Source organism: Onychomys torridus, chromosome 3 (genome assembly GCF_903995425.1).
Source record: "Onychomys torridus chromosome 3, mOncTor1.1, whole genome shotgun sequence".
Lineage (NCBI taxonomy): Eukaryota > Metazoa > Chordata > Mammalia > Rodentia > Cricetidae > Onychomys > Onychomys torridus.
In genome coordinates this window covers 109,887,570-109,898,977 of record NC_050445.1, presented here as the reverse complement: position 1 = coordinate 109,898,977, position 11,408 = coordinate 109,887,570, and positions in this window count along the sequence as shown.

The following is an 11,408-nucleotide window of genomic DNA, read 5'->3' as shown; positions in this document are numbered from 1 at the left end:
CCACTCATCCTAAGAGCTCAGGGCCATCCTCCTTCACCCGGCTAGCCAGTGTGCTGGATGAGGACCAAGCCAGAGCTTGCTTGTTATCAATAAACCCCTGTGTGTTTTTCACCGGATATCGGCTCTGTGGAGGTCTTGCTCAGGGGTCTCACAACACAGGCACAACACCCTCAGCTACTCATTTTCCTTATAACCCTGATATTTTGCCCCCTCTCTGTCTCCCTCTTCCTCCTCTCTGCTTTCTCACACTCTCCCTCCATGGTTTTTCTTTTCTCTCTCTCCTGCTTCTGGACAGGTCCTGTCTGCTGGCCATCTTCAATCTACTACTTTCTCCTTCTGCTCTGGACTTTTCCAGATGCCTCTGGCTGTTCTCTCTCTCATATGTACAATAAACACCTTCCCCTTAACCATACCATAGAGTGATAATGTTGTCAGTTTACATATGAGTGTTTTACCTACATGAATGTATGTCTACCATGTGTATGCCTGGTGCCTCTGAAGGCCAGAAGAGGGCACCAGATTTCCTAGGAACTGGAGTTACACAGATGATTGTGAACCATCATGTGGATTCTGCGAATTGGGCCTAGGTCCTCTTCAAGGACAGCAAGTATATTTAACTGCTGAGCCATCTCTCCAGTTCTATAGCACTGGATATTTCAGCACAAGTTTTGGGGCCTCCCAGTACCCAGTCACTTACTGTTCTTAAATACTGTTCTTAAATTCTTTTCAGGTTTAATAGAGAAGCATTAAGATGGATTTCAGATGAAATATCCTGTATCCAACTTTTAAAGGAAGGAATCTCTGAGCTCAGCAGTTTAGTGATGGTTCAAGATATGATATCAAGTTACAGCTAGAGTTATTTTATACCTGATTGTCAGCCGATCTGATTGTACGGCCCTACCTTAGCGCTACCACGTACAGGAGTTTATCTGCTTAGTGAAGTCACAAGGTGGATTGTAAGTCTCTACTTGCCTTAAGCCAGGGATGGGAGAAGCTGTGGAGGAGCATGGCCAGTCCCCTCTGTAGCTGCAAACATTGCACTTATCCAGGAATTTTCATGTGTTCAGCATCTGACTGCTCCCATAATAAGCTGTCCTGTTGGGTTTTTAATGGAAGCTTTGTTACATTGGTATGATTTACTCAATCATGATTTGCTAAAGATCAAGTTGACCTTAGACCTTTGTCTGCTCCCCTGGGACTGGCTGAAAGTCCCAACTCTGATTTACCTTGAGCAGCCCCATCCTGAAGCTAATGGGGCTGCCAGCCCTCAGTCAGCTGATAAGCAGACCAAAAGACATGCCTCTGCAGGTTCTAGAACACTGAGCAGTGATTAGAGCAGAGAAATATGACAATATTATAAAGCACTTTGAATCTCCAGCATGAAACAGGGACAGCCTTGCAAAGGTCAGATAACTGAAAGATATCCACAATGGGCTGGGCCCTCCCACACCAATCACTAAGAAAATGACCTACAGGCTTGCCTACAGCCCAGTCTTAGGGAGGCATTTTCTCAACTGAGGCTTCCTCCTCTCAGGTGACTTTAGCTTGTGTCACCTGGGACACAAAACTGGCTAGCACATCCAGTTTTTGCCATCCGTCCTTTATACAGCCCTTAAAGCAGTAAACTGATTGTGCCCTGTTCCCCAAGACCCTCCTGCTATACTGCAGCTCTGGGTGTGTTTTCTGTCTCCTCTCTTCCTATATCTCCCATTTAAGTGACTACCCATAAAACTATAACAAACTTCTATATCAAACCCATCCTCTGTGGTCTGTGAATTTCATTATTTGAATTCTTGAGACAAGAATCTGAAAGTACTGACTCAGAGTTGTTTGGGTAGCTGTTGAGTTTCTGAAATCCAGAGAAAGTTTCCATCATTCTCTAAGATACCCCAATATGCCTGTATCAACATGCTTGTAACCCCAGCATTGGAGGCAGAGACCATAGAGTTGGTTGTTAAAACCATCCTTGGATGTACATCGAGTCTGAGGCCATCAGGGCTACATTTGACCTTGTCTAAAATACATGTCCGGGCGATGGTGGCGCACACCTTTAATCCCAGCACTCTGGAGGCAGAGCCAGGTAGATCTCTGTGAGTTCAAGGCCATACTGATCTACAAAGCGAGTTCCAGGAAAGGCGCAAAACTACACAGAAAAACCCTGTCTCAAAAAACCAAAAATAAATAAATAAATAAATAAATAAATAAATAAATAAATAAATAAATAAATAAATAAAATAAATGTCAATAGGGGCTAGACAGCCCAGTTAAGGGCATGTACTGCTCTTTCAGAGGACCCAAGTTCAGTTTCCAGTGTCCAAGTTGGACATGTCACAGCTGCCTGTAATTTCCTCTCCAGGGTGAAGAATGGAATTGAGAGAAGGATGAAGAAGCGATGGGATGGGGCTTGTAGGCTTGTAGTTAAGTTTAGTTATTCCAAGTTATTGAGTCACTTAGAAACCCTTTGCTAAAGTGTTAGAGCCAAGCAGGTGAATAATAATATTAAGATCAACATTTTTTTCTTAAGTACTTTGCTTCTACTGATCAGTTTACCCCTATGAGGTGGACACCATTATCAACTTCATAAAATGGGCGAGGAAGCTCTATAGAGATTAACAATTACCCAATCACAGGACCAGAACCATGACAGCTAGTATTGTCAACTGGACACCTAAGAGGTGAGCCTTGAGGATGCCCGTGAAAGGTTGTCTAGATTAGGGTTAGCCTCTGGGAATATCTGTGAGGGATTGTCTTGTTAGGTTGACTGATGTGGGAAGACCAATTAATTGTGGGTGGGACCACTTATCCTGGACTGTATACAATGGAGAGGGCAAGTGGAGCCTGAGCAAGCACATGCTAATTCATTGCTCTCTTCTTCTAATTGCAGGTGTCACGTGACCAGTCATTGTAAACCCATTGCCTTGACTCCCCTCTCCACATCCCAAATCCTCTGCTGTGATGACCTAACCTGGAACTGTGAGCTGGAACAATCCCGTTCTCCCTTAAGCTGCTCTTGGCAGTATATTTTGCCACAGCAACTGAGGAACAAGACAAGGACCTTGCAGACTTGATAAAATCTAGACTGCTGACACCAGCCTCTGTGCTCTCAGCTCCTCTGTGGTAAAGGACAGCGCTGACCTAAGAGTGGAGACAGCAAAAATGTCACCCAGAGCTTCTGGGTGTACACAGGAGGCTGAGCCAAGGGGGAAATTAGATCATAGGAAAAGACACCCAGAGGAGAGGGTGGCTCTGGAGAGGAGTCTCACAGAATGAAGAGGGAATGAGCAGTAGCAAACAATGTCAAGAACTGAGGCTGAGGCTGGAGAGATGGCTCAGTGGTTAAGAACATATACTGCTCTTGCAGAGGACCCAAGCTGATTTCCAACACCCACATTGCATGGCTCGCCACTGGCTGTAATTTCAACTCCAGGGGATGAAGACGGGGAACATGGCTTTGGATGAACACTTGGAAAATTTAAGATCATCTTTGCCAAGTTGTTTCGTGGGAGTGATTTTTTTCTTCCTCCTGGATATTGAACACAGTACCTTGGTGTGTTAAATGCACTGTACCATTGAGTTATGTCTTCCATAACTCAGTGATTTTAATTCACAAGTCACTATTTCTAGTTCTTAATACCCAAGCTATTGATGGAGGTTTTTGAGAATGATGACACTTTTCTCAACTCAGATGTGCAAGACTTAGGATGCTAGACACTGACTGGTCACTGTTAGGTCTCAGAGAACCCAGGGACAAATGCTAACTGAGATGCCTATTTAACATATCAGAGTGGAAGGTGGCCACCAGTCTCAGCATCACAAGTACCTACTACAGAGTCCTGGCTCCTGTCAGCACTTCTCACCACCCCCGACTTAAACCTCTCCAGCCCCTGATCTCTACCCCCAAACACACACCTTCTGGTCCCTATGGAACAGCCATTTTGGGTATGCACACTCTCAGTTCCCCTCTTGGTCCTTGGCTCCTCTCTTTGTCCTCTTTCTTCTTCCCCCTCTCTTCTCTTCCTCTCTCCATCTCTCCCCTACCCTCCCAGTTCAGTCTGCTGGCCATATTCAGTCTGGACCCTTCCAGATGCTTCTGGTTGTTCTCCCTTGTATCTACAATGAAAACCTCTCCTCAACCATACCAAAGAGCAGTCATATCTGCATTTTCATTCAGTCACCAGAGGTGAACCTGAGACAGTGATGCCTGAGCTCATCATTTCTGATGGAGATTAAAAACATGACATGGAGTTAAGCAAAGTGAGTGCAAAGCCTTATAAGGAGCATTAAGGGAAAAGTGAAACCCCTGCCTGACCATGGGAGGGGTTCCAAGGAGGGAAACCCACAGAGCTGCTTTCCAAGGGCTTTTTACAGGACTTATGACAGAAATTAAACAAAGATGCAGGTGATTTTGGTAGAGACTGGTTAATTCTCTGGGCTTATCATAAGTCTAACCAATGGAGGGCCCAAGGCTCTGTGCATGTTTTCCTGACCCAGCCAGGGGGATGATCACACGATGCTCAACCAATAAGGGAGGTGGTCACACTTTGAAGCCCCCCTGCCCTTCTCTGACTTATTTTGTTCATCTTGGTTTTCTGCTGACCGTCTACCCTGGGGGGTGTTTTACTCTCTGACCTGGCAGGTGCTGCCGGTCTTAGCCCTTAGATGGAGTAATGTTGTGGAAGGTTTCTTTTTTCTTTTTTTCTTTCTTTCTTTTCTTTTTCGTTTTCTTTTTGGAGCTGAGGATCAAACCCAGGGCCTTGCACTTGCTAGGCAAGCGCTCTACCACTGAGCTAAATCCCCAACCCCAGAAGGTTTCTTGGGTCCCACCTGGCCCATGGACCTGCAGCCACTTATAAAATAATCAGTCAGAGGCTTAATATTATTTATAACTGCTCAGCCATTAGCTCAGGCTTATTACTGACTAACACTCACACTTAAATTAACCCCTAATTCTTATCTATATTTAGCCACATGGCTTGGTACCTTTTCTCAGTTCTGTCTTGTCATCTTTTTGTTTGTTTGTTTGTTTTTCAAGACAGGATTTCTCTGTAGCTTTGCGCCTTTCCTGGAACTCACTCTGCAGCCCAGGCTGGCCTTGAACTCAGAGAGATCTGCCTGGCTCTGCCTCCCAGGTGCTGGGATTAAAGGCCTGCCTTGTCATCTTGCTTCCTCTGTATCTGCCTCTGCCTTTCTTCTTCCTGTCTCTCTCTTGGATTTTCCTGCCTGGCTCCATCCTGCCCTGGTATAGGTCAATGCAGCTTTATTTACTAGCCAATGAGAGTAACACATATTCACAGCATACAGAAAGACATCCTACAGCACTTCCCTTTTTCTATATAATCAACAAGGAAGGTTTTAACTTTAACATAGTAAAATTACATATAATAGAACAGTTATCATGCAAGAATTATAGTTACTGGCCAGGCAGTGGTGGCACATGCCTTTAATCCTAGCACTCGGGAGGCAGAGACAGGGGATCTCTGTGAGTTCGAGGCCAGCCTGGTGTACAAGGTGAGTTCCAGGAAAGGTGCAAAGCTACACAGAGAAACCCTGTCTCAAAAAACAAACAAAAAAAAATTATGTTACAATTTTAAATGAGTTGCATAAACACAATACCTTAAACAGGAGTAGAAATATACATACAGTATAACAAAATTAACTTTAAATTTGTATCAATAAACTAAAATCTATAACAATGTAAAACATTTTAAACAAGTTGTTTCGCTTTAAAAGTAGATTCAATAATCTACCCTTTCATCCTATTATATCTATAATATTCCCTTTTTTCAGAAAGAGATTGTATTTATAATCAATCCCTTTTAAATAAAAATAAACATTTATAAACAATATTTTGGGAATTTGGGCATAGCTTCTCACACTACTGGCACTGGCAATCTTATGGGAATCCTGAGAAAATTAAGAATTATGGTCAAGTCCTGACTGCAGTAGTCTATGAGGCTGCATTGTCTGAGCCAGTTGTTTTGAAACTGTTCTGGACGTTGGAACATCTGAAGACCTCTCAGGGTGTCTTCCTTGATCAAACCATGCTAGCTTGGAATCAATCTCATCTCCTGTGGAACCTTTTCCAAAGCAACATATCCTTAGACATAAATTTTGAAGTCAAGATATCTTTAAAATATATATAATGGTTTAACTTAGCAGCCTTTCCAATCAAATATCTTTCTCCAGTTAAAAATGCCAAAGACAATATAATCCAGACTCTGTGTGTGATTTCTATCTTTATATGGCTTAATTTTCATATGATTTTTACTGTCTCTTTAAAGACTTTATTTATTTTTTCTTTTTTGAGCTGAGGACTGAACTCAGGGCCTTTAGGCAAGTGCTCTACCACTGAACTAAATCTCCAACCCAAGACTTTATTTTTTCAAATGATCTATTTCTTTATATAACTGTCTATCATTTTCCTCTTTCTTCCAAACCTATATACATTTTTACACACACTGTAATGTTTAGAGTTTTATTCCATCTGAATCTGTCTTATTGTGAATCTATAATCCTTTTCTGGCCAGGAGAGATTTTAGACTGTTAAGCTCTTTGACTAGGATGAAAGCTGCAGCCCTGGCTACTGACTCAGCCCCCCTCAGCTTTCCAGCATGGCAATGGTTCATTTACCGCCAGCTCTGTGAGCCATGCACACCACCAACTCTCAGAAGCAGTGGGTCTATGCCTCCAAAGCATAGTCCAGAAGCTTTTTTTTTTTTTTTTTTTTGGTTTGCTCTAGCAAAAGTTAAATCTGCACAGCATGCTTCATGGCTTGGAGACTTGGAGATACCTCTGTGTACTGTGGCGAGAATCTGCCATGCTGTAGGTTAAGCCCACACACCATGAACCTGCCACAGCCAGGGGACATCACTGTACCTTGGCCCACATGAGCAACATGAAATAGGAAGGTGCTCTTAGCTATATTTGTAATCTCTTCTTAAGCTGTCTCAGATTTTAGGCCACCACGTCTGGGCGCCTTTTGTAGTTGGAAGGTTTCTGCAGACCTGCAGCCAATTATAAAATAATCACTTAGAGGCTTAATATTATTTATAACTGCTCAGCCACTAGCTCAGGCTTATTAATGAATAGTGCTCACACTTAAATTAACCCCTAATTCTTACCTACGTTTAGCCACGTGGCCTGGTACCTTTTCCCAGTTCTGCCTTGTCATCTTGCTTCCTCTGTGTCTGGCTGGTGACTCTCTTTCTGCCTCTGCCTTTCTTCCTCCTCTCTCTCTCTCTCTTGAATTTTCCCACCTGACTCCACCCTGCTCTCTGCATAGGTCAATGCAGCTTTATTAGCCAATGGGAGTAACACATATTCACAGCATACAGAAAGACATCCCACAGCAGAGTAATTAGACTAACCTCTCTTTATTCTCAAGTTTACATGACCAGCTTGTAGTTTGTCAAGGAGCTAACTCCTGTCACAGCTACCAAGCTGCAATCTTTTCTTGGTTCCTTCATCTTCTGCTCCTAATCCACAATGCAGTTTGGGTGGTCTTTTTTCAGGAAGTGTTTTGTTAGAAGCTATTATTACTTATCATTTAGTCTATTGAAATTAGATACACCAGAAATAAGAATATGTAAAAAGGCAGAGGTCCCTCATATATATTCTCCAGGAAAGGAGGCTTTAGGAGAACCAGCTGGCTTGCTGACACTGGCTCTGTCCCTGGAGCCCCATTCTTTCTCTTCTCTGGTCAACTTGACAATCTCATACTAGTGTGAATTCTAATTGGTCTTAATTAAAATCCTGGAGTCAGATATAGGGGTAAATGCTGAAAGATCAGAGAGACGAAAAGAGCAAGCCACAGCCACTTCTTACTTCACCAACTCCTCAGCCTGAAAGGGGCCGAGTTCCTGTCTCAGGCTGCCTTGTATTTCTCTCACTATCCAGTCTTATCATTTCCTGTTTCCTCCTTCCTAGTGCTGGGATTAGAGTCGGGTGCCTCCTAAGTACTGGGATTAAAGGCATGAAGTCCCAAGTGCTGGGATTAAAGGTGTATGTCACCACTGCCTGGCTTCTATGGTTAACTAGTGTCTAGCTCCACACTCTGATTTATTAGAGCACAAATAAAATATCACCACATATACTCAGCTGCAAACCCTTTTATTTTTCATCTCCAGAGTTCCAATATCACTCTTCTAACTCCAACATTCCTTTTAATGCTAATATCTGTTCATATTGCATCAGTATAGATTTTAATCCTATTTTACATAAGAGAATATGGCTGCCATGACTTAACCAAACTCATCTAGTGATTAGTGGAGGACCATGATGACAGAAGGAAAACTTTTCTAGATGCCATAGAAATTGGGGGAAGGACAGAATTAAAATGCAGATTCCATAGCGAGTAGACAGAGGTAAAGGTAGACAGAGGAGAATCAGAAATTAGGGACTTAACAGTTTTGTATTCCTGTGGGTAGATGTTTATGGCTTTTTTTTTTTTTTTTCGAGCTGAGGATTGAACCCAGGGCCTTGCACTTGCTAGGCAAGCGCTCTACCACTTAGCTAAATCCCCAACCCTGGCTTTTTTTTTAATGTTGGGAGTATGTATGGTTAATAAGGTGAAAAGTCTGGCCTTGAATACACTGAGTATCCAGCACAAGCACCTGGTCAAGGCAGAAGGGATCCATGCAGGTTTTTGTTTGGTTTTGCACTTGACATAAGCTTGAATCATCTGGGAAGAGGGGTAGTGTATATGTAACAATCTTATTAAATAAGAAACACCAAGCCAAATGCAGAGTTAAAGCTCAAGAGGTCAGAGCAGTAGCTAAAACCTTTCTTACCCTTCACTGCCACTGTCGTCCTTCCCCTCCAAAAGAGACCTACTTCCTGTGTATCTGTCTTTTTATTGACTTTCTGTTCTGTTTTCTCATTGGTTGTAAACCCAACCACATGACCTTCTTGTCACTGCCTGTCTGTACAGACCTCCAGGTCTTCTATGGTTGGTATTGAGATTAAAGGTGTGTGTCTCCATGCTGGCTGTGTCCTTGAACACACAGAGATCTGCCTGTCATGTGATCGGGATTAAAGGTGTGCGCCGCCTATCCTCTATGTTTAATACTGTGGCTGTTCTGTTCTCTGACTCCAGATAAGTTTATTAGGGTGCACAATATTTTGGGGAACACAACACCACCACATTTCCCCCTTTTTTGTCTAAAATTTTAAAAAGTTTAACTAATACAAGAAAAACTATATCCAATAAGTATATATAATATATATACAGTCAAGAATTACATTAATGATGTCTAGTCCATTAACATTTGACAGATTCAGATAAAAACTCCATTATATATATTAACAATGTCCAGTCCAGAAATATTTGATAAACTCAGACAAAAAAATTTTCATTACTTATCCTATTTAAAACAAGTAGTTCCTTCTTTAAAGTATATTCTTTTCATAATAGATTCAGCAATCTATCTTTTGTCATTTTTTATATCTTCCCCTTTTTCTTTTTAGAGTAGATTCAATTATCTACTCATTTATATTATTATTTCTTTATCTTTTTTCTCAAAGTAGATTCAATGATCTAACTCATATCTATATTCTCTTTTTTTCCTTTTTCTTTCTTTTTTTTAAACAACAACTCTGAATCTAATCTTGTTCAGCTTTTTTCCTGACCATTAACAATTAACAACTTGTAACCAACCTTCATAAACAGTAACAATATCCATAACTCATTAAACAACCAAAAACCTCCCACCCCACTCTTGGGAATGTGGGCATCGTTTTTCTTAAAATTACTTCCTGCTTTCTGGGGGTGAAGGCATCTTTAGGGGATCCTGAAAAGAAAATTTTGGGGTTAGTTGTCAAGTCCTGTATCATTTGTCCAGTCTTTGCATAATGGGAAAGTGCAGGGCTTGTCACAAGTCCTTGTTCGATTAGTCTGTCAGGCTGGATCATCTTAGCTAGCCATCTCAAAATTGTAGTTTGTAGTTCAAAGCTGATCTTTGAACTGGTATTAATCAGCTTAATGGCTTTATCATAGTCCATGTGGAATTGTCATTGTAGGATACTGTCATCTTTTTGGAAATTTCAAAGTTGCTGTTACACATGGTCCTGGTTCCCTGCAGATTTTTTTTTTTTTGCCTCTTCTGTGGTTTGAAGAAATCACAGTCTGATAAATGTCTGTCTCTCAGAACCACGAAATGTTCTTCCCTAGAAGAGAAAATCTTCAAAGCAATTTCTCCCCACCATTTGTCTTGCCAAACTTTTCCAAACTGACCTTTGCCAATGCTTTCTTATAACATGATGGTCCCAGCAATTCTTCTCTGAACAAGCAGTAGTAAACCCTTCATCTCAAGTAGCAGCATCACCACAGTCATCAACATGATGAAAAGCAGCTTATAGCTCAGAGCAGAAGCCACTACCTCCATGGTCCTCCTGCCACTGTTTTTGGCTTGGCCCTGACCACAGCTTCTCCTTAGCAAGCCTCTCCTAGGCTGGCCTCAAACTCGGGATCTTCTTGCCTCTGCCCACTTCAGTAAATCCAACTGGCAACATGTAGCTTGGTTCTGAGCTGGGGCCCGAAAGACCACAGGCAAGCGGCTTTTTCATGAATGCGTACCACGAACGTTGGGCATCTGATTTAGCATGAATCTTAAATGGTCTTATTAATAAAATCAAACCTGAGGCCAGTTATTGGGGTGAATACTGGAAGATCAGAGATGCAGAACAAGTCACAACCACCTCACCTTGCTAATTCCTCAGCTGATTCTGTTTCCTCAGACTGGAAGCCTCTGAGTTCTCATCCAAATGGATCTCAGCTGAACTGCTTCTTGAAAGCCTGAAGCTCAACCTGTCTAAAAAGCTTTTAGTTCCTGGTTTTCATGCCTTATATATCTTTCTGCTTTCTGCCATCACTCCCTGGGATTTGTAGTTAGAGTTTTCCTGCCTGGCCCAGTCAGGACAAATCTCTCTCACCCGCCAGTCCCACAGTCGCTCAGACCCAACCAAGAAAGCACACAGAAACTTACATTGTTTACAAACTGTATGGCCGTGGCAGGCTGCTTGTTATCTACCTTTTCTATCTTAAATTAACCCATTTCTGTTAATCTATACTTTGCCACATGGCATGTGGCTTACCAGTGTCTTTACATGTTGCTTCTCATGGCGGTGGCTGGCGGTGTCTCTCTCCAGCCTTCTACTTCCCAGAATCCTCTTCTCTCTTGTCCCGCCTATACTTCCTGCCTAGCCACTGGCCAATCAGAACTTTATTTACACAGAGCGATATCCACAACACTTACCCTTTTCTTTTTTTTAAAGGAAGGTTTTAACTTTTACATAGTACAATTACATATAACAAAACAATTATCTAGCAAGAATTACAGTTACAATATTAAAGAAGATATCCTATCTATCTTATATTTGTGAGTCTAAGGTTTTATATCTAACTTATCTTG